Source organism: Lissotriton helveticus, chromosome 3_1 (genome assembly GCF_964261635.1).
Source record: "Lissotriton helveticus chromosome 3_1, aLisHel1.1, whole genome shotgun sequence".
NCBI lineage: Eukaryota > Metazoa > Chordata > Amphibia > Caudata > Salamandridae > Lissotriton > Lissotriton helveticus.
Window position 1 is genome coordinate 1013456942 of NC_136061.1, and position 24998 is coordinate 1013481939.

The window sequence follows — 24998 nt, forward strand, 5'->3', positions numbered from 1 at the left end:
AGGACCACTGCTTATTATATTAGACATAGAGTTGCTATACACTAGTATTGAACATCAAGTAGGGTTGACAGCAGTTATGCACTTTTTAAGTACAAGACCGATGAATAGATACAATCATAATCTTATGCTTTTAGATCTTATTAGGTGGTGCCTATACAACAACAATATCTTTTTGTTTGGTAAAGAAATATTCAGACAAAAGCGGGGCATGGCAATGGGAGCCTGTTTCTCCCCCAGCTATGCATGTTTACATGTTGGCTGGTGGGAGGACCAAGTTCTGAGAAAAATCTACAGTACAATATATAATACACATGTTATGTACTGGCTAAGGTCTATAGATGATGTATTTATCATATGGAAGGGCAATCAAAAAAGTGCATTACATTTCATAAAGGAGAACAAAAATAATAATGTCAATCTCAAATTTACATCGCATGTAAGTGAACAATGAATAGATTTCTTAGATGTGAAAGTATATGTGTCTAATATGAAGCTTGAAACCACCTTGCATCGCAAACACACAGCAGGCAATCCCATGCTGCACGCTAAAAGTTCTCACCCTAAACATCTTGTGAATAACATTCCCTATGGAGAATTCCTTAGACTTCAACGGATCTGTAGTACGAATGCAGATCTAGATAAATGTCAACATGAAGCAAGGGAAAGATTCCTACATAGGGGTTATAATGACAACCCTTGCTGGAATGTACCTGCGGCCTTAGGTATGTTGGAAGTACCAAGCTGCAGATACATGTCAGAAATCTCCAGCACCTTCGTGTAATAGTCAACAATGATACCACCTTATGCACGACATTTTAAATCTGTACGGCGGAATGATTTGAATTGTCTCAAATACTTCGTGATTGATGCCATACCTACCCTAAGGCAAGGTGGTAATAGGGAACACATGCTCAGACAGTTAGAGTCACGCATGATAACAGAACTAGACTGTACAGCACCAGCAGGTCTGAACAAAAATGAAGACCTACACAACTTTCTGTAAAATAACAACTGTGCCAAAAGTTTCTTCTAGTAAGATCCCAGAAACAGGGGTATTCTCTGATAGAACCATGTTGAGTATTCTAATCCTGCAAGCATAACATCTTCTAGACACAATAAGTGTGTGTACGAGAGAAACATATATATACATATTTTTAAAGACTGATTAGTATTTAGGATGATCTAGTTGCGTTGAACCAATAAATTTCAATAGAATTTAAATTCAAATAACCAGACTATAATCTAGTGTAATATTGCACTAAATCTGAGTAGGTTAAAGATTCAGTTCAGGATATACAAATATGCCTCTAAATATTTACAAATAAAACTTCAAAACACAGCCTCAAGTAAAAATGTAAATATATTTTTTAGATGTGACAAATAAAATAAAAAATAAGAAATAAAAACAACTTCATGCACATTTACATATTTTGGACAGCTACGCACAAAGCACTTTAGAGCACTAGACACTTATATGGCACGATAGTGTATGCATCTTTATAAAGTATAGTCCGGTCTAAATTGCACATCAAATTATGAAAATGTTGATATTTCAGACGTTTTAGACTTTTTTAATATATTCAATAACATGGATGTCATTAAGGTCAAACTGTAAAATATATATAAGGGGCAGTATTGCGAAAATGCATTTAAGCAGCAAGAATAGCAGTATACCAATTCCCTCTGTAATGCACATAGATTTAATTGTGTTCTTAGTTATTTATATATTTATTTATACATAAGATCAATGCTATATGATGCCTATTTTAACAAAAAGAAGGAAAGTCTACTCGCAACTGTTCACAAAAAGATTGCTGCAAAATGAGGTTGTTCCAACTAAGTCTGTTTATTATGTCCTTTGTAAATGATGTCATGTGACACAATTCTTTTTTTTAAACACGTTTACCGCAAGGCGTTTCCTTATGTGATCAAGGTCATGTGTTGACCGAAACGCGTAAAGACATGGAGGAGTGAGATTTATTAAATTCATGCACTACAAACCAAGAGGAGTTTGTGCCCATTTGTTTGTTTGCTTTGAAGAGTGGAAGGGCGTTTGAAGTTCTAATATATATTCACAGAAAAAAACACAGGTTTCAGGGATGCTATAGTTAGTTGGAGATTTCACTCGTACAAAACCAGTGAAATTCGGCCGTTATAATTAGTTGAGCTAACTATAACTCACGCCCCTGCATGCACTGCTCATGACATCACATGTTACATCATTCATGACATGGTCAGTGACATCACTGATGCCATCTCAAATGACATCACTAATTACATCATCCAGTGACTGTGTGCTTCTGTAAAGTTTAAACATGATATATATATATATATATATATATATATATATATATATATATATGTATATACATATACGTATATATATGTATATATATATATATATATATATATATATATGCAAGGTGTATTGAAGTATGAGTGGGTGTATGAGTATCTGAATAGATGATTTAGTAGGTGTGTGACTCACTGAATAAGTGAGTGATTAAACGTGTCTTATTGAATGCATGGGTTAGTGAGTAAACTGTGTAAATGTCTGTATCAGTCTGTAAGTTGGTGTGTAAGTGGCTGCATGGGTTCATGATTAGCTACATACGTGTCTTTATGGGTTATTGATTGGTTGTCTGAGTATCTGAATGAGTGCCTGAGTGTCTGTGTGGGAGGGTGGGGGTGTGTGACTCTGTGCATAGATGTGTGAGTGGGTGATTCACTGGGTGTATCGGTTCTAGAGTGCATCTGTAAAGAGCTATGAGTGGGTGAGTGTGTATATCGTGTATTGGTGAGTGAGTGGATGTTTCAGTGGTACATGTATGAGTAACTACATATGTGAAAGGTAGCATATATAAGTGTTAGAGTATATAACCGACTATATGTGAGAGTGAGTGATTGTGAGAGTGGCTGTATGGATGAGTGTATGCCTGTCTCAGTGATTATATAAGAGACTAGGTATGTGTTAGTGTCTGTATGAATAAGTGAGGTGGTGTGTGTATAACTATATAGGAGAGTAAATAGGACTGTGATTGATTCCTTGCATGACTGACTAGGTGTGTGAGTAAGTCTATGGATGAGTGGTGGTGTGTGAGTGTCTATATAGGTGTATGAGTGCTTATGATAGTGCTGTATTGATAAGTGACTGCATGTATGAGTGACTGTATAGGTAAATGAGTGGATGTGTGTGTAGACCTAGGAATCAGTGAGTGGGTATGTGGGAACAGGTGTTGGTGTGTCTATGGTTTCGAAAATGGTAGTGTGTATTTAAGAGTGGGTGTATCAAAGTTTATATTAGGGTGTGAAGAGGTGCATCAGATTATCAAGTGAATGATGTCATCAGTGATGTCATCAGGGATGTCATTTGAGATTTCATCAGTGATGTCATCAGTGACCCTGTCATGAATGTTGTAATATGTGATGTTATGAGCAGTGCATTGGGGCTGCGAGTTATCGTTAGCCGAAGTTCACTGGTATTGTACGAGTGAAATCTCCAACTAACTATAATGTCCCTTAAACCTGTGTTTTCTTCAGTCAATTTCAAAGGTTTTTTAAATGCTAATTTCTAACTATAATGACCCTGAAACCTATGTTTTTTCAGTGAATTTCAAAGGTTTTTGAAATGATAATTTCTAACTATAATGTCCCTGAAACCTATGGTTTTTTCAGTGATTTTCAAAGGTCTTTTACATTATCATTTCTAACTATGCCTACAGAGGTAGGACATGTGAAGAAAGAGGAAGAAAGGCACAGAAAGAAGCAAGAGAAATGCAGAAAGAGGCAACAGAAGTCCAGAAAGACTACAAAAAAGTACAAAAAGAAGCAAGAGATATGCAGAAAGAACCAACAGAGGTGCAGAAAAAGGCCTTGTTGCAAAGTCATCCTGTGCCCCCAACTTTTACTGACTGGTACTGGTGGTAACTGACTCTGACTAATCAGGCCCGGTGCCAGTGCTATGCTGAAAGACACTTAGAACACAGTGAAAACCCCTACATACACTAGGGTACAGTATTGGTTTGTGTACCCCTGTGATTGGCAGGACCTCCCCTGTAAGGCTCTAGTATATAATAGGGCAGGGGGATTAAAACTAATTCTAACTCAGAGGTGCAGAAAGAGGCAAGCGAGGTGCATAAACAGGCAGGAAAGGTACAGAAACAGGGAACAGTGGTGCAGAAAGAGGCAAGTGAGGTGCAGAAAGAAGTAAGGGCAGTACAGAAAGAACCAACAGAGGTGCAAAAAGAGCCAAGAGCGGTGCAGAAAAAGGCGGAGAGATGCACAAAGAGGCAACAGATGTGCAGAAAGTAGAAAAGATTTACAGAAAGAGGCAAGAGAAGTGCAGAAAAAGAAATGTGCAGAAAGATTCATCAGAAATGCAGAAACAGGCAAAAGAGGCACAGAAGGAAGCAAGAGTGGCTTGAACAACATTAGTACCAATTTAACACCCACATTTAGCAATAAGTAACAGGTGACCATTCTAGGTTTGCAAAGGGCCTTCCACCACGCTGTAACACTTGTCGCTGCATTTTTTGTAATGTTTGAGCCGGTTGAGCTAGAAAAAAGGCTTTTTTTGTTCAAATCTGCAGATTAGGGAGCAGATGATGGATTATGTGGCTAATGCGCAAAAATGTGTAATTGTGCGAATGTCAGTGCAGCCAAACAGTTGCATAATTCCAGTGCCCCTGCTCATACCTCTGACTAGGTCCACAAGTGCTCCTCAGTGATTCCTTCTTTTTTTTTATCTCACTGAGTTCATAGTTGAGCTTCTATGGAAACGAGGAAGACTAAACCTGAGGTTACCACTCCTCAACACAGACTACCATACCACATAATTACTCTCCATAGCACATAATCCTACTCTACATAATTTCTATACGCTAAATACCACATACTTTCTACCCACATAATTTCACTGCACAACATACCACATAATTCCACTACACACAACGTACATCCACTCCACTCCCAAAAACATTAGTAAAAAACTTTTACATTTACAACGCCAACAGCTCTAACCCTCGCAAATGCGATACCTATTACATTGCAAACACATCTTTAACTAGTAGTCATGTTTGCGGAGTGGTGGAGAAAGGGTGCTGGGTCTCCGACCAGTCCTCAGGAATTCCGCTGCGTACAATTTACAGGAGGTACCAGTAGGGCTTCTTGGCCCTCAGAGTCCCTCAGAAATAAAGTGGACTTCATCCCCCATCCTGTAGTCTGCCAGGAGGCGCGTTTCCAGAGTGGTGGAGAAAGGGGCATGGCCTCCAAAGACGTCTTAGCAATCCTATTGTGTGGGAATAACTGGAGGTAACAAGAGGGGTACTTGGCCCCCAAGGACATCCTTGGGGGCCAACTACCCCTCCTATTACCTCCAGTAAGTACCACACAGCAGGATTGCTAAGTTCTCATAACAGGCCACGCCCCCTTTGCCCACCACTCTACAAACATGCTCCCTGGCGTTGTCTTGGATAGGTATTGAAGTCCCCTTCGCTGCTGGGGGTCCTTTAGGGGCCAATTAGCCTACCTCTTACCTCCAGTAAGCCCCAAACGGTGGGATTGCTGAGAGGTGGACACAGGCCATGCCCCCTTTCTCCACCACCCTGCAAACGCACCTCCTGGCACGTTCTAAGTTGGGGGAATAAGTCCCCATGGATACTGAGGGTCCCTGGGGGCCAACTAGCCCACCAGGTACCTCCAGTAAGCACCACACAGCTGGATTGCACAGAGGTGGTCCGAGGCCATGCCCCCTTTTTACACCACTCTACAAACGCACCTCCGGCACACTGCTGTTTGGGGGATGAAGTCCACTTGTGTCCTGAGGTCCTCCCCCCATATTTGAATATTTAGTGCCCCGGGGAGGTGGTGGTCCCCGGGGCAGTGTGGGGGGGCTCGTGCCCTCCACACTAATTATTAGTTAAAGCCCAGGGAGGTGGTGGTCACCTGGCCTCCGCCCAATTTTAACAAAGCCCCGGCGTGGTGGCAGTCCCCGGGGTTTGGGGGGTCTGCGAGGTCCCCACCCTTATTGTAATCAAGCCCCGGGGAGGTGGCAGTCCCCGGGGCTGCGGGGGCCATGTGCCCCATGCATAAATAATAAAGCCCCGGGGAGGTGGCAGTCCCTGGGCTCCAGGGGCTCCTTTCGGCCCCCGCAAATTTATTTGGCATTGCCCCCAGGACCTGGCCACCCGGGGCTTTAAGAAACAAAGCTTCATTTTTTTTTGTGGGCCGGATTCGCGCATCCAGCGTGAATTCAGCTGATTTTTTTAATGCTTTTATTGGCCATGGAGGTCCTTGTGGGATCCCCTGTTTAGGCCTAGGGGGTCAGGGTGTTTCTCCCTGCCCCCTTTACTTCATTTTTCACTTTTTCCCCTTTTTCTTGTGACTCGGTTACTGAGTCACAAGATGGCTGCCAACACTTCCTGGTTTGGAGTTTTGGCAGACACTCAGAATGAAGCTCGTGCTCGGGAGGAGTTGTGACTCCTCCTCGGTGCTCAGATATTGATATTTGTATTTCTTGATTTTCTCAGCAACTATTGAACAGAATTCCACTAACAAGAGTGGATTCTGAACCAAGAGCTACCTTTTTGCCAAATTTGGAGTTATTCCGTTCAGCAGCCGTGTCTAAAGTTCCTATGGAAATTAACATGGGGAACACGTTTTGGGACCCCCTTTTTTCTCAGCCCCCACTTGACGAATCACCCTGAAACTTTCAAAACAGGAGCTGACCTGAGTGAACCATTAGTTTAGAAAATGTTGCGAAGATTCGTCAAACAGCACCAAAGATATTGGCAAAAGGAAAAACGATCTTTGAATAGAAACAAGGTCCTAACTATAACTACCTACTGGCAACCGCCAGTAGGTGGACACTTATTTTATGAGGCTGGAACGTAAGGGGACCTGAGGAAGCGCTTTGAACATGCACAGCAACCAAGACATTTCCATTCAGTCACACGTGTTTGTCCTGCATAGCACCAGTTGATGTAGATGGTTTTCATCTAATCCAGCTCCGCGCAACTTCCACCCAGGCAAGAAGAATTCTGGGAGATGTAGTGTCTACAATATTACATTGTGAGGGGCGATCACATGACTAGGAGCTCTGAGTGCCCCAACCAATAGGAGGGATGCAGGACTGACTAAAACCTGGGTGGGACAGCATCCATCCTTGCAAAACAGCGGCACCTGAGGAAGGCTGATAGGATTGGATTGAGGTCCCCTAATCCCCCTGATTAACCTGCTTGGGAGTACTGCTTCGAACTGCTGAGCAAGCTTTGGGTGATATGTATGCGATGGCTCCAGGTCGCAGAAGCAAGCGCACCACCTCCAAAACAAACGGAGGGCCCGACGAGGAGAAATTTTTCCTCAGTGATGGCGTGGCAGGCAAAATAAATCAGACAGGCAGAGTCCCATCCGGGGGCTCAATAAAGAGGGATGTAATTTGTCCTGTAACAAATGCGAGCACCTAAGTTCACTGGAGGGCAAAAAGTATGCAAAAAAATGGGGAACTACATTAACCAGTATGCAATGGGACCAATGTGAAGATCGAGGGCACACCGGAGGCCAATTAGTGACTTATGAATAGCATGCAGGATTTGCAGTTCCAGCAGGAATGTTTCCAAGTGCTCGCATTGGTCCGAGAAGGAGAGAGTATTCTCGGCCAAAGGACTGCCATACGGGATGCAAAGCTGGCTGTCTTTCATTTAAATAAAGGATGTTCCTAACCTGCTTGGGAGTGCGGCTTCGAACTGCTGAGCAAGCTTTGGGTGATATATATGCGACGGCTCCAGGTCGCAGAAGCAAGCGCACCACATCCAAACCAACGGAGGGCCCAACAAGGAGAAAATTTGCCTCCGTGACGGCGTGGCAGGCAAAATAAATCAGACAGGCAGAGTCCCATCCGGGGGCTCAATAGAGGGCTGTAATTTGTCCTGTAACAAATGCGAGCACCTAAGTCCACTGGAGGGCAAAAAGTATGCAAAAAACATTTTTTTTTAAATGGGGAACTACATTAACCAGCATGCAATGGGACCAGTGTGAAGATCGAGGGCACACCCGAGGCCAATTAGTGACTTATAAATAGGATGTAGGGTTTGCAGTTCCAGCAGTGAATGTTTCCAAGTGCTCACATTGGCCCGAGAAGAAGGAGAGAGAATTCTCCGAAACGCGTCGGCCAAAGGACTCCCATACGGGATGCGAAGCTGGCTGTCTTTCATTTAAATAAAGGATGTTCCTAACCTGCTTGGGAGTGCGGCTTCGAACTGCTGAGCAAGCTTTGGGTGATATATATCCAGCAGCTCCAGGTTGCAGAAGCAAGCGCACCACCTCCAAACCAACGGAGGGCCCGACGAGGAGAAAAATTGCCTCAGTGACAGCGTGGCAGGCAAAATAAATCAGACAGGCAGAGTCCCATCCGGGGGCTCAATAGAGGGCTGTAATTTGTCCAGTAATAAATGCAGGAACCTAAGTCCACTGGAGGGCAAAAAGTATGTGTTAGACCTGGCATCATTGGCATGAGTCTATCCTCCATTTTTTCTGTTTCCCTCCTCTGTTTACGATATTTTTGCTGGTATATTGTTTTGGGCACTGTGCCACTGCTGATCAGTGCCACAGTGCAAGTGCTCCCTATGTGAAATTTATGTATTGATTGGATTCCATGTTTGGCTTATTTGGTTTACTGTCAGTCCCTAGTAGAGTGCACCAGGAGTGCCAGGGCTTGTAAATACAAATGCTGCTAGTGGGCCTGCAGCACGTGTTGTGCCACCCACAAGAGCGGCCTAGTAAAAGTATGTCTAAAGGTCTGCCATTGCTAGACCTACGTGCAGTCTGACTGTCACGCGGGCTGCACAAGTACACCCACTTGCCAGTCCCTAAACCTTCCCTTAACTTCATGTTAGTCACTCCTATGGTAGGCCCAAGGGCAGGGTGCATTGTAAGCATAAGGTAGGACAAGCCTGATGAGGTTGGCATGTCCTAATAGTGAATTACAGCCATATTCGTTTTTCAATATTGTAAGGTAACCTGCTCTCCATAAGGTAGAATGGGCTGCCAGGATTATTAATGGTATAATCCTAGCGGGCTCGGGGAGCATGGTGCAATGTCGAGTTTGGTATCCCTGAACTCAGGGTTTGATAACGCATCCGTTTGGGTGGATGGTTTTTGGACTCTGTGTTTGAAAATAGCACTTTTAGAAAGTGGCTATTTTCTTGTCTGACTGTCTACTGGTCTCTGCTGGTTTGGTGTGCGTGTGACAGGAGCTGGATGGCTTCAGAGGTCTGACTGAGTCAGTGTGAGGTGAGTCGGGCATTTGCATTGAGAGTAGGGGAAGAGTAGCTCTTGATAGCCTGCCCTGCCTGACACAATGCGGGCTCCACCTCCTGCCAGGCGACTGATGACTCTGTGCCTGCCAGCGACGATCCTGGCCCCACATCCTACCGGGCGACTGATGGCCCTGTCCCTGCCAGTGACAATGCTGGCTCCACTCCAGCTGGGCGGCTGAAGACTCTGCCCTGCACAGTGAATAGGCCAGGTGCCTCGGCCTGGCAACACCCACAACAAACCCAGGATGGGGGGAAATTTCCCTGCATGGACAAAGGGATCAAAGCCAAAAAGGGGTATAAGAGAAGGACCCCTGAACTAAGAATTTAGATCACTTCTGACAAGGAAACCTGAACCAAGGACAAGAAGCCTGCTGATCCAAGGAGTTGCCTACCCCTTCTGCCAGTGTGCTGTTTGTTGGGGGAATCCTGCAGTTACTTCTTTATTTTTGCCAAGGAACCAGGAGAGAGGAACTGAGTGTGTACTCTCAAGCTTTGCCAAGGAAATCTCCAAGGGCTGGAAGAGTGCCAGCCTCCTGTTGAAGTCACAGGGCCAAAGGACTTCATTTATTTGCTGAAAGTGCTTGTTGCTGGAACCTAAAAATCCAGCACCTCTGAAGAATCCAGCAATCCCGACGCCGACGGACGCCGCCGAATCCAGCTCGACATCGTGAGCGCAGCTTTGTGAATGACGGGAGAGATACCCTGTTAGACATGCCTGTTGAGGATAGGACGTCTTATACTCATATGAAAGATGCTTTATTGTTAAGGTATGGCCTAACCCCAGAAAAGTACAGACAAGCACTTAGAGGATGTAAGAAATTGCCTGGTACTACGTGGGTTGAATATGTGTCATTTTTTTGCAGAGCCACGGATGGTTGGGTAAAGGGCAGCAAAGTGGAAAGTTATGATGCTCTTTATGATTTGTTTGCTTGGGAGCACCTGTCTAATACCTGTTTTCCAGAGCTGCGCCAGCACCTTATTGATAGCAGGACATCTAACCCTAGAAAACTTGCTGAGGAGGCGGACCGCTGGGTCAGTACCAGGGTCCACAAGGGTCCAGTGGGAGACTCAGCCAAAGGTGGGCAGGGTCCCCAGCAGAAGAATGGGGTGGACAAGGGTAAACAGAGGGAGTTCCAGAAAGGGCCCCAAAGTAATCCCCCAGGGAACCAAAGGAAGGGTTCCCAGCCTCCCCCAGTGAAGAAGTCAGAGGCCCCGACAGGTAAACCTGTTCATAGGGGCCCAATGACCTGCTACGCTTGTAAGCAGGTGGGACACCGTTTTTATGATCCCCAGTGTCCCTTGAAGAACTCTAATGCACCACCACGTGCACCCCCCCGTCAGTTGGCGAGTGTAGCCCTGGGAGGGGAGAGGATGGTTGCCCCTGGTGGGGAGGGTCCTGCAGAGATGTCCCTGGTCTCTTTAGGAGACATGGAAATGGTCCCTCCACCCCCTCTGCATAGTAACACTAAGAAATATAGGCAGTGGGTGACCATTAATGGCCATAGGGTGGAAGCTCTCAGGGACACCGGAGCAAGTGTGACAGCTGTCAAGTGTCACTTGGTGTCCCGAGAGCAGGTAGTCCCTCATGCATTCTACCCCGTGATAGCTGCTGACAACTCCCAGAGAGCGTGTGAGGTAGCTCAGGTTCCCTTTGAATGGGCGGGGGGGTTCAGGTACTCTTCAAGTTGCTGTAAGACCCGCCATGCCTGTTGATTGTCTCCTGGGCAATGATTTGGAAAACTCCCCCTGGACTAGGGTGGAGAGGGAGACACATTTGAAAATGTTGGGTGTGCCAGAGTGGGTGTGTGCAACAACTCGATCGATGACAGCAAGTAAGGGTGTTGATGGGGTCCCGGAGCCTGAAAGTATGGCCCAGGACCCAGCTGTGAAGAGAAGAGGCAGGGGGCGCGGGAAACCGTCCCCCATAGTTCCCGTGGTCCAGGAGGAGGCAGACCTTGAGGGGGATGCCCTGGAACCCACAGGGGAACAAGTAGCTGAACTGGGAGACCTGCCTGAGCTGACCCACTGGCAGTAGGATGGTGGTCCCTCCAGGGAAGAATTTTGTGCTGAACAGAAAGTGTGCCCTTTTCTTGGGGGTATGAGGCAGCAGGCCTCAGCCCAGACAACAGGTGATCAGTCAGGGTCACATTTGGTCTACTGGGAGAATGATCTCCTGTATAGCGAGCCTAAGGCTGCTGAGCCTGGGTCAGCCCGTGTGCTGGTGGTACCCCAGCGCTTCAGAGCCTTCCTACTGGGTTTGGCTCATGATATTCCGTTAGCTGGACATCTGGGGCAGGACAAGACCTATGACAGGCTTGTCACCCATTTCTATTGGCCTCAGATGAGAAGGGATACAGATATCCATTGCAAAACCTGTCAAACTTGCCAGGCAAGTGGGAAAAGCGGGCGGAAGCAGAAGGCTCCCCTCCAACCTTTTACCGTGGTCAGTACCCCCTTTGACCGGGTGGGGATTGACATTGTTGGGCCCCTGGACCCCAAGACAGCCATGGGCAACAGGTTCATCCTGGTCTTGGTGGACCATGCCACACGGTACCCGGAAGCCATCCCTCTCAGAACAGTGACGGCCCCCGTAGCGGGACGGGCACTGATGGGTGTTTTTTCCGGCATGGGGTTCCCCAGAGAGGTGGTGTCAGACCGGGGCACCAACTTCATTTCCAATTATATGAAGTCTCTGTGGAAGGAGTGTGGGGTAACCTACAAGTTCACCACTCCTTACCACCCTCAAGGTAATGGGTTGGTTGAGAGATTCAACCGAACCCTTAAAGGCATGATTATGGGTCTTGAAGAACCAATGAGGTGTAAATGGGACGTCCTCTTGCCATGCCTGCTGTTTGCTTACCATGAGGTGCACAGAAGTCTCTAGGGTTCAGCCCCTTTGAGTTTTTGTATGGACACCCGGTAAGAGGACCTTTGAGTCTGGTCAAAGAAGGCTGGGAGCAATCTCCCAGGAAACCTCCCCAGGATGTATACAGTTACATGCTGGCCTTCAGGAACCAGACTAGGCGCTTCAGAGATCTTGCTCAGGCAAATATGGAGGCCAGCCAGGAAGAGATGAAGCGGTGGTACGACCAGAAGGCCACTCTGGTGGAGCTTCAGCCTGGTCAGAAAGTTTGGGTCATGTCCCCTGTGGAACCTTGTGCGCTCAAGGACAGGTGGACTGGACCATTTGAGGTTGTGGAGAAAAAGAGCGATGTCACCTACATGATGGACTTGAAGTCTTCCAGGAACCCCTTGCGGGTCCTGCATGTAAACCGTTTAAAGCCCCACTTAGAAAGGTCCGAAGTGGGCATGCTCCTAGCTACAGATGCTGGAATGGAGGAGGAGAGTGAGCCTCTTCCTGACCTCCTCCTAATGCAAAAGAGCAAGATGGGTCAGTGGATGGTGTTGTCCTCTCTAACACACTGACCCCTGAGCAGCAGCAAGATTGTCGCCAACTGTTGGGACGATTCCCTGATCTGTTCTTCTTGATTCCTGGTGTCACTCAGTGGTGTGTCCATGATGTGGACACCGGGGACAGCACTCCTGTGAAGCACAAGGCCTACAGAGTGACTGACAAGGTCAGAGCATACATCAAGGAGGAGGTCTCCAAAATGGTTGCCTTAGGGGTGGTTGAGTCCTCTAGCAGTCCTTGGGCCAGCCCAGTGGTCTTGGTCCCGAAGGCTGCAGCACCTGGTGCTTCACCAGAACTTCGGTTCTCTGTGGATTACCGAGGACTCAATTCAGTCACCAAGACTGACGTGCACCCCATCCCCAGAGCTGAAGAGCTCATAGATCGGTTAAGGGCTGCCCGGTACCTTAGTACGTTTGATCTAACGTCTGGGTACTGGCAAATCGCCTTGACTGATGGGGCAAAGGAGAGGTCAGCATTCTCCACACCAGATGGGCACTACCAGTTCCGGGTTATGCCCTTTGGGATGAAGAATGCCCCTGCCACCTTCCAGAGGTTGGTCAACCAGGTATTGGCTGGACTGGAGGATTTCAGTGCCGCCTACCTGGACGACATAGCAGTGTTCAGCGCCAGCTGGGAGGAACACTTGCGCCACCTCCAGGAAGTGTTGTTGGCCCTGCGCAGAGCAGGCCTCACAATCAAAGCCAGTAAGTGCCAGGTTGGGCAGGGTTCAGTGGTGTACTTGGGGCACCAAGTAGGGAGCGGCAAGGTGGCCCCCCTGCAACCCAAGATTGATACCATCCTGGCTTGGGCACCACCCAAAACCCAGACTCAGGAGAGAGCCTTCTTAGGTCTCACGGGTTACTACAGGAGGTTTGTCAAGGATTATGGTAACATTGTGCACCCCTTGACTTCGCTGACTTCCAGGAGGCAGCCAAGACTTGTGATCTGGACTGACGCCTGTCAGACGGCCTTTAACACCCTGAAAACTGCAATGTGCACAGCACCCATACTCCAGGCACCTGACTTTTCTAAAGAATTTGTTGTCCAGACGGACGCTTCAGAGCATGGCGTGGGGGCTGTTCTAGCTCAGGTGAATGAAGAGGGCCGAGACTTACCTGTAGCCTTCATCATTAGTAGGTTACTTCCCAGGGAACAGAGGTGGAGTGCGATAGAGCGAGAAGCATTTGCTGTGGTCTGCGCTGAAGAAGCCAAGACCCTACCTGTTTGGGACTCACTTCTGGGTTCAGACAGACCACAGGCCCCTCAGATGGTTGATGCAGATGAGGTGTGAGAATCCAACGCTGTTGAGGTGGTCCATTTCCCTACAGGGTTTGGACTTCACGGTGGAACACCGCCCTGGTACAGAGCACGCCAACGCTGATGGTCTGTCTAGATTTTTCCGCCTTAGTGATGAGGACTCCCTAGGGTAAGGGTAGTTCTCCCCACATTTCAGCTGGAGGGGACACGTGTTAGACCTGGCATCATTGGCATGAGTCTCTCCTCCATTTTTTCTGTTTGCCTCCTCTGTTTACGTTGTTTTTGCTGGTATATTGCTTTGGGCACTGTGCCACTGCTGATCAGTGCCACAGTGCAAGTGCTCCCTATGTGAAATTTATGTATTGATTGGATTCCATGTTTGGCTTATTTGGTTTACTGTCAGTCCCTAGTAGAGTGCACCAGGAGTGGCAGGGCTTGTAAATACAAATGCTGCTAGTGGGCCTGCAGCACGTGTTGTGCCACCCACAAGAGCGGCCTAGTAAAAGTATGTCTAAAGGTCTGCCATTGCTAGACCTACGTGCAGTCTGACTGTCACGCGGGCTACGCAAGTACACCCACTTGCCAGTACCTAAACCTTCCCTTGACGCCCATTGGGCTAAGTTCGCGCAGGATAAAACTCCTTTCATTCATTCATTCATTCATGTTAGTCACCCCTATGGTAGGCCCAAGGGCAGGGTGCATTGTAAGCATAAGGTAGGACAAGCCTGATGAGGTTTGCATGTCCTAATAGTGAATTACAGCGATATTGGTTTTTCACTATTGTAAGGTAACCTGCTCTCCATAAGTTAGAATGGGCTGCCAGGATTATTAATGGTATAATCCTTACGGGCTCGGGAGCATTGTGCAATGTCGAGTTTGGTATCCCTGAACTCAGGGTTTGATAACGCATCCGTTTGGGTGGATGGTTTTTGGACTCTGTGTTTGAAAATAGCACTTTTAGAAAGTGGCTATTTTCTTGTCTGACTGTCTACTGGTCTCTGCTGGTTTGGTGTGCGTGTGACAGGAGCTGGGTGGCTCCAGAGGTCTGAATGAGTCAGTGTGAGGTAAGTGGGGCATTTGCATTGAGAGTAGGGGAAGAGTAGCTCTTGATAGCCTGCCCTACCTGACACAATGCGGGCTCCACCTCCTGCCAGGCGACTGATGACTCTGTGCCTGCCAGGGACGATCCTGGCCCCACCTCCTACCGGGCGACTGATGGCCCTGCCCCTGCCAGTGACAATGCTGGCTCCACTCCTGCTGGGCGGCTGAAGACTCTCTGCCCTGCACAGTGAATAGGCCATGTGCCTCGGCCTGGCAACACCCACAACAAACCCAGGATGGGGGAAATTCTCCTGCATGGACAAAGGGATCAAAGCCAAAAAGGGGTACAAGAGAAGGACCCCTGAACTAAGAATTTAGATCACTTCTGACAAGGAAACCTGAACCAAGGACAAGAAGCCTGCTGATCCAAGGACTTGCCTACCCCTTCTGCTAGTGTGCTGTTTGTTGGGGGAATCCTGCAGTTACTTCTTTATTTTTGCCAAGGAACCAGGAGAGAGGAACTGAGTGTGTACTCTCAAGCTTTGCCAAGGAAATCTCCAAGGGCTGGAAGAGTGCCAGCCTCCTGTTGAAGTCACAGGGCCAAAGGACTTCATTTATTTGCTGAAAGTGCTTGTTGCTGGAACCTGAAAATCCAGCACCTCTGAAGAATCCAGCAATCCCGACGCCGACGGACGCCGCCGAATTCAGCTCGACATCGTGAGTGCAGCTCCCGTGTCCCGCACCTTCGCCGCCGGCCGCCGGCCGCCGGGCCCGATCGACGCTAGTAGCGAAGCCGCTGCCGATGCCTCTACACCGAGCCCTCTCAACGCCGTGAGCGCTGCTCACTCTTGCAACATCACCATCGACATCGACGACGACGCCGTATCCTGCTTTGCCTCGTGAGCGCTGCTCCTGCCTGACATCTGTCGACGCCGCTGCAGATCGCCCCGACTCCGAGGCCCGATCGACGCTGAAGACGCGACGCCGGACATCTCGACGCCGCTGATCATCGAGTGCTTTACTTTTCCAAGGTACTGTGTTGTGGGGGTCTGTGCGACTCCGGGCTCGACTTAGCGCTCCTCGCGGTCGACGCTGAACCTTTGGATTAACTTTGCCTCGACGTCGTGTGACTCCCGTGTGGGTTACATTGTTGCCAAGAACTGTGTTTTAAAGAAGAAGAGTTGCTTTTGTTGCTACAGACTTTGTGCTAAGAAGAAACTACGCTTGAACTATTATTTTTCCTTCCAAGAGTATTTATTAAGATTGTGGTATATTTTTGTCGTTATTTGGTCTTGTGCTAAGCCTTATATAAACATCCTTATTTTTATAATACTACTGTGTCGTGTCCATTTGTAGTGTATTCACTTTATTACTGTATGTGGTCATAAATGCTTAACGCACTGCCTCTGAGATAAGCCTGTCTGCTTTGCCAAGCTACCAAGGGGGTGAGCAGGGGTTATCTAAGTGTGTGATCCCCTTGCCCTGACTAGAAAAGGTGTGTCCCTATTTGTCAGAAGTGTATACCTCTGCCAACTAGAGACAGCCGCTTCTAACATTGGTGGGTCAGCGGTGAGGATTTGAACTTTGCATTTATGACCCATATGCAGTGATTAGTGTGCGCTACATAGTGAAAGCAGACCATAGCGCAGACACAATCTATTTTGTTTGGATATTCTATTTTTGTTCTCCGCTTTTCTGAAGCTTGATTTTTGAACACTGCCAGTTTTGACCATGAGTGATGCCGGAGTCACTACCCCTGTTGTTGTGGAGGAATTTGATAAAAATTTGCTAAAGGATTACAAGAAAAAACAGCTGGAAAAATTTTGCAAACAGTTTAAAGTTCCTACCACTGGCCTCAAATATAAGGAAGAATTTCTCAAAGCATTGGAGGCCTGGTTAGAGGCCAGAGATGCCTCTGATGTGGTGGTGGTACCGCCAGAGGAAGGGGAAGAGGCAGAGCCCGTGAATGGGCCTGGGGCCTCTCCCGGTAGCAGTGTTTCCTCAAAGCGTCTTTCTCCTGAAGAATTGGAAGACAGGGCAAAGGAACGAGAGCACCAGCTAGAAATGGCAAAACTTAAATTAGGAGGGCAGTTGGAGTTAGAAAATGCAAGAAGCAGAAGAGAAGCTGAAATGGAGACCAAAAGGTTAGATTTTGAAAGAGAAAAGTTAGCTTTTGAGCGTGAGAAAATGGTGAGGGAAATGGAGCTCAAAGCTAAGAATTTAGAATTGAATCCCTCTGGTGGCAGCATCCAATCTGTGCCTGCAGAAAGTAGGTTTTATTTTCCTAAAGATGTGATCAAAGATTTTCAGAAGAATGAAGATATTGGTCAATGGTTTAAAGCATATGAGTTAGCATTGTTGGCCCACCGGGTCCCCGAGAAGGATTGGAGAGCGGGGTTGTGGGGTCGCTTTGTGAATGAGGGGAGAGATACCCTGTTAGACATGCCTGTTGAGGATAGGACGTCTTATACTCATATGAAAGATGCTTTAATGTTAAGGTATGGCCTAACCCCAGAAAAGTACAGACAAGCATTTAGAGAATGTAAGAAATTGCCTGGTACTACGTGGGTTGAATATGTGTCATTTTTTTGCAGAGCCATGGATGGTTGGGTAAAGGGCAGCAAAGTGGAAAGTTATGATGCTCTTTATGATTTGTTTGCTTGGGAGCACCTGTCTAATAACTGTTTTCCAGAGCTGCGCCAGCACCTTATTGATAGCAAGATATCTAACCCTAGAAAACTTGCTGAGGAGGCGGACCGCTGGGTCAGTACCAGGGTCCACAAGGGTCCAGTGGGAGACTCAGCCAAAGGTAGGCAGGGTCCCCAGCATGTGGTTCTAGAAAAATCACATACTCCTTCTCAGGGGTCTTACCAATAGGTAGTCCATTCAAAAGCAGCAAAGGAATTGACAGAGAATCTGAAATATGAAAAGACATCTTTATTATATACAACTGTGAGGCTACGTCGCCCAGCCACGCCTAAAAGCGACTGAATGAGATAGCCTGCCTTCATGGACTCCGCACAGTCCTTTTATACAGATTTTTATGCCTTAGGCACATATTTGAAATACATTCCCAGAACGTGCACACAGATGCAAAACCCACTTTCAAGATAAGTCCAGGCCATAAACAATGTCCACATAATGAATACATTCTTTAGCTGACAAGGCCGGGTAAACCCAAAACAGTAAGGTCACAGCCCATGGCGTAAATAGCTCGTGGAGGCAGGAACAGGGACAGATGGAAGTGAGATAGGCAGGGTGCGTGCGCGATGAAAAGGTTTATGGCATGTTGGGCCTAGATGCTATCTTGCTCGGCCACTGGGAGAGGAACTGACCAAACAGGCTCGGCCTGGGGCAATGGTTTCACCTGGTCCAGGTCAGGAAAAAGTCAAACAAGGTGTACGTGGCTTTTTGGGATCGAATTTAGCTGTGTGTTATAGCCTATGTAAAGGGCAACACACAACATGGCTGCTTGTACACAAAATGGATGCCAAGGGTTCAAAACGAAAATGACAATTTCGAGGTGAAATTGTTACTGGAACAGAACGAAAATGCTTGTACATAGTGTACTGGCCATTCTCGGTCTTTTGATATAAAAATCGTCATGCTATGACAAAGTTTATTACATGAGTCCAAATTTTAAAGTACCACAGACGCGCCTTTTGCTCTTACATAGGCAATAACCTATACTCACGCTAATCTGAGTCCAGATCTATATTTTATAAAAATCCTCAAGATGTTACTGAAGCGTAATCCTATTACCTAGCGACTCTCTCGGGATAGGTGTCCCTACACACGCAGTAGCACAAAGGCCATATATGGCAGGACAAAAATAGGGGGTGCCTCTATCTGTGGTATGTGGTACAAGACCACACACCCAACAATAAGTGATGTTCAACTACTAACTGGTGTTGATGAAAACGGTACAAAAGGGATTTATCAGTAAACTCTGATCTCCTAACTATCCGTGTTCGGGTAACATCTGGAAAGATGAAAAGAAGTAGAAGTAGGAAAAGACATAGGTTTGGGAGGTGGGTGCAGATGTGATTTGGGCAGCAAAAACAATCCCACCCGTAAAAGACAATGCCTGCTTAAAACACACTAGAAAACACGTCATTAGGAACATAAGAACAAAGTAGTGACCGCTATTACAAATGAATCATAATTTTCCACAACCCTAAGCAAACGTACACCCTAAGATTATCTAGTACATTTTAGGTCTTCTTATGCATTTCTGTAATTCATTATATGTTCAAGTGAAACAGTGGTGACTCTCATTAATGCTCTGAGGTGAAAAGGGAATACTCTTTCACAGAAAATGGACGTTATTCTGCTTCAACTCAAGGGAATAGTACTTTAAAATAATGCTAGCAAAGCTGCAAAAATTAGTTTCCAAACTCCAACTCTTATACAAGCTCACAGAAAATACCCAGAGTCCATCAAAGCCTCTGCTGGTAGGCTTCTATTGTCCATCAATCCGCTTCCAGTGTCTTCTTCGCGTTGGGCCTCTTCATTCAGGCTCTTCATGACTCAGTGTCCGTTGGAGTGCCCTCCTGGCAAACGCTCATAGCTCAATTACAAAGTCTCAATGTCTCAAGGCAGTGCACCAGTGTCTCTTCTTCGTGGCAGATACTACAGATGATGCGCCCTTCATTGATCAAGGGCACAAAGCATATCATGCAGATCCAAGCACTATTGAGAACCAACCCAGCAAGATCAGCAGCACTTTCAGACTCCAACACTCAATTTCAATTTCAAAACTTTATTTCGATTTCGTATAGAAACCATAAAAGTAAACATAACAAAATTTGTAAAATCAAATAAAATTAATCAAACATTATACATATTTACATACTTTTCTGAAAAACCGACTCCAACACTCATTATTTAGTGTCAGAGGACGCTCAAGCTGCTCTCTCACGGGCACCAGAATGTAATGCCTTTTTCCAAACGTGGATCCTTGGGTGCACTGCCTTTCTATTGGAGCAAAGGGAAAAGAGGTGTGTGGGGGGCCAAAAACTCAGGCCAAGGGGATCAGGGGACCGCGGGCTGTCAGAGGTTCAAGCACATGACAGTTGAACAAACTGAACAAACTGGATGACAGCCCTGCCATCAACAACAGGGATCCTTCGCATCTTTGAAACCAGCTCCTCTTTTCATTTTCTGTTTACAACGCCTTCTGATGAAACAAATGGCTTGCTTGGGAGGTACCATTGGGGGCACACTGATGATCGCTGTCACGCTGATGATTGCTGTCACGCTACTTGGTTGCAGGAATTGTAGGGCCAAGAAATCTGTCTTTCATCTGTCACTGATGGAGAGTGTGCTTAGTCTCGATCACAGGTCTGCAGGGTATCACTCTTCCTTTGACTTTGGAAGATTCCCGCAGAACCTAGTGATATAGGAAATGTGACAACTGTTAGTTTCCTTCAAATCAAGCACAAAAAACAGTTCATGGGTTTTGACAAGGGGACTGAAAGCAAGTGGCCTGCAATCTGCAAAGGAGTGGCCACGCGCCATAGGACAATGTTGGTCTAGAATGCACTGTCATTTTCAAAAAGCAATTTCAAACATAAAGGCAGTAGGCCAACGGTGTCTCTGGGCTTTTCAATTGGGTTTCCGTGTCAGAGCATATCCTTCATCATCTAAGGGTAAATAACTACATGAAAATTCTATCTAAATGGATGTTTTTACATATCGTGGCATTGTCTAATGGTGCAAATACATATTTTCCTCAATGATTAAGTGCTCCTAAATTCCTTATCTAGAACATTGCAAATAGAGAAATGACATAATACAGAATATCAAGGACATCACAGAAAAATCCCTTTAGAAATGTGCATTAGGTCCACTATGCAATACAAAGGCTAATGATCAAATGTGCAGACAACAAGACCAGAACTGGAGAGTCCCGCTATTTGCATGATTAAAACACATCTGATCCCACCACAAATTAAAGCAGCAGAAATAAAAAGAGAACTGAGGAATTAAAGTAGACATTGAAGATTCGTCATGTTAAAAAGGTAAACTTAAGATATCTCCTATTGAGATGGAAAACGTGTCTTACTATAACATTGGGTCAGTTAACCAGCCTGTCACTACCCCGACAATCAGTCTGAAAAAAACATTTTACATAACATGGGGGATCCCTGATACATCACTCTAGTCTAAAAGTGTGCACATAAACAATACACCCATAATAATAAATGGGCTGACTGGTGAAAGGAATATGGAAAAGGGAAATGGAAATAGGACACAACTAAAATCCCCAATAACTAAGCATGATGCGGCATCGGTCAGGGGAGAAACAACAAAAGAAAAATCTATAGGAAGAACAAAAATTCTTGGGTGATAGTCAAGTTTGTGACATAATACCAAAAAACATGGACACAAAAGTCACAAATAGTGCAGAAATTTGGACTCTACCACGCCCTTACACCATATACGGTAATGTCAGTTAATGGTCCAGTTCCTTCTGCAGGGAAAAAATGAAAAGTTTAGGTCACCTTTAACAAGAGCCACAAATCCATAATTTCATCCTTAGGTCCAATCAAGGATACATAAATTTAGAATTACCTGGTCCATAAGGGAGAGGGCAATATCATGACTCATGTATATCTCTTTTATTTTACTTCAATACTATTATGGCCAAATTTTGACATACATTGGTGAGATGTTGTCTAATCGTGTCAACAGCATGCAAACATCATGTCTGTGAAATTTAGTATCAATACAAATTTTACCCAATTATTGTAAAAGTGACACATATCGTCATACATGCCTCCTTGCAATAAAGGCAAACTTGTAATAATTTCTTAAGTAGCAACATAAAACACAGCCAACATATACCAAGCCGTCGAATATACATGCAGTATAGCAAGCACAAAAAGGCATGGGCAAATCACAATAACATAAGCAGTGACGCATGTATTCGCGCAGCCCAAAACCCATCAATGCAGGCCTGCTTAATTCGTCAGGTTTAGAATCAAAAATCAAAATTGCACACTTTCATTTAATCTCAACATTTACACTTTCACTTACTCCCACCCTTTTGACAGATCATCACCAGCACTGGAGATTGAACTGTCAAATAAAACTTACAGTGTCGACCAGCAGGAACGATTCATAAAGGGAAAAATGCTAAATCATGAAAAAACACGAACATTTCCTTGCAAAGAAGTCATAATAAAAACCCATCTCTTTTCAACATACTGCTGACTTGCCATAACATACAAAATACCAACTGTAATTAACCATCTTCCAAAAACATACTAATTCCAACTTCTCAAAAAGCAGAACTCATTCACAGACACTCTACATCCCCTGCGCCAGAATCCCCTGAGGTCCGAAAGGCCCTCAGCAGAACATCTGGTTTCACTTACTCCTAACCCCCACCTCACTGACCTTCAGGTCAAACTCTGCCTGACATACTTCGTGCGTTCCTTGATCATCCTCCTATTCGTCCCTGGAGCTGACAAATGCAAAAACTGTCCCACTCTTTTTAACCCTCCAATAATCAACCCTATTGAAAAACCACATATTATAAATGACTTCTTTAAAGCGTTAAAAGTCATTTAGTCTTAGAATTTTTAAAACATTCACTGTGAAGAATTTGCTGAGCACAACAACACAACATACCATCTTAAAACAACTGCTTGTTACCACCCTATGCAATTATACTCATTTCATCAATCCTAAACATGAATGCCCAAGTAGGCCCTGCCAAAGCTAGAACCTTCAATCCTTATATTAAACAAAACCCGTGCACCAGTCACATTGGCAGCATAATCCCAAATAAGAATAACTGGCAAACTTGTATGATACTTAAATGTATGTATTTACTAAAGCCTAAGACACTGTAAAAGTTACTCTAATGGCAAAAATGCCTTTTTAAATAGTCTAATTTATCATTTTCGACTTTGGAATTTAGGGAACTTAAAAGTTAATATCCTATCGTTGCTTTACATATTAATCATCCTCAGAATGTCCTTTACACATGACAGAGGTTGAACATTGGGCATCTCTCATGTAAATCCTAGAAAAAAAGTGTTTTACGCCTGCGCCAAGCGAAAACCAGCATGCAAATTACCTAATTATTCAGTAACACATAACTTAAATCAAATTGTAATGCTAGGGGGTCATAGCATTAGTACTAAGCTTTATAAATATCAAAAAACGATATTGAAAAGCACTTATTTCTTTCAGATAATTTTTCCATAATTAATAATTTTTCTTTCAAAGAAACCAATTATCTTTTTATGAGAATTCCACATATAACGGTAAGTTGCATCCCTTGCCTATAATTTTAGATTAGTTCATTTATGCGCCGAAGCACAAAAGCTTAACTTTAAACATGACATTTTCCTGCGTCACATTTCTGCGCCACTTTCATTTAAATGGACGGTTATGCAAAGTTCCACCCATCTTTAACTGGGAAAGTGCTGGCTGAATGAACATTCCTATCAAATGTACTGCAGCTGAAAGACTTGCCTGTAAACATCTAATACAGTGCAATTTAAGAAAAAATGCTGTAAATGTATTTATTTTTGCAAAAAATAGACAATTTCGTTTTTTCCTTTTGGGGCCTGATTTATATCCATTGAATGTTTTTCCTAATTTTATCCTTTTTAAGCGTGTAACGGCAGTTTTGTATGCGTGCATATACTAATGCATGTAGGTACAAAAAATGCTATAAATTCGTTTTTCTATAAAACACACAATTTATTTTTGAGGCCTTTCATATTCCTAGTAAATACGAATTTTAACTTTATCTAATTTCAATCCTTTAACATTTTGCACATATGCGTTTTGCTTAATTTATAAATTAAATAGCAACATATAGCGATTTTAGCATGTCGCATGGAAAACTGCTTCATTGTTCATGTAATTTTCGACCTCATATTAATTAATCCAACATTTCACTCAACAAACTGAAAAACATCAAAAACTCTTAATACACACATGAGCTCATTTCAAACAGAAACAGAAAGTGTTGAAACATTCAAGACACACAATACAGCGCTTTTAGGCATTTTGTTTCATAAATTGCGCCAACGCTATTCACAACAGAAGTTGCAGTAACGGCAAAAACCACATTTAAACACACATGGAACCCACAGGTCAATACATAGGACGGAAACAGGACAGCCCAGACTGTACTCAAAACCCAACCATTGTAGCTGTAACCATATTTACAAGAAACACTTCTCAATAGTGTTCAAAAAGACTGCATAAACAGCGCAACAGACCACTGTATGTGCAAGAAACCAAAAATACACTCAATACACTAGCTTTAGGTGGCAGAACACCAAAAATCGTTTTGCATGTAAAATTGCCCAGAGCAAAGGATCCTTGTTTTGCATTATGTCATATTTTAATTCCCTGGGGATACAAAATCACCAAGGAAGAAATATGTTTGTATATCTAAACCTATTTAGATATTCCCTAATGGAAGCCGGCAAATTAAAACGTATACCAAAGTTGGCCAACATAAAACTCTAAAAAATGCTAAGATCAGGCATCCTGTATCCCACTAATCTAGCTTCTAAACTTCAAGGGGTTATCTCTATCGATACACTCGTAAATTTACAAGACCCTTGGTTATTGAATATTGCAATGTTCAAATAATCTTAAGCGCAATAATGGGCGCGACCCACAGATACTTCCAAAGTACCAAAGAACTAAGTAATGGGAGCGACCCACAAAACTAAAGAATGGGCGCGACCCACAAATACTTTAACTGGAGCAGATGGAGAAAAGTCTCTTCATATCCGCCTACACAAATTGCAATTCGCATATCCAAGCCTATACAAACCTATCAAAGCTATAGCAAACAAATAGTTGTCCAAATTCTAACTGCCAATTCCCAACTGCACTAACAGTCTCTTTTCTTAAAAAAAAAACACTTACGCCAAAAAGAAAAGGGTTTCTCAATCAAGAGTGGCATCTTTTGGAGATTCTGAGTCAGAAAAAAT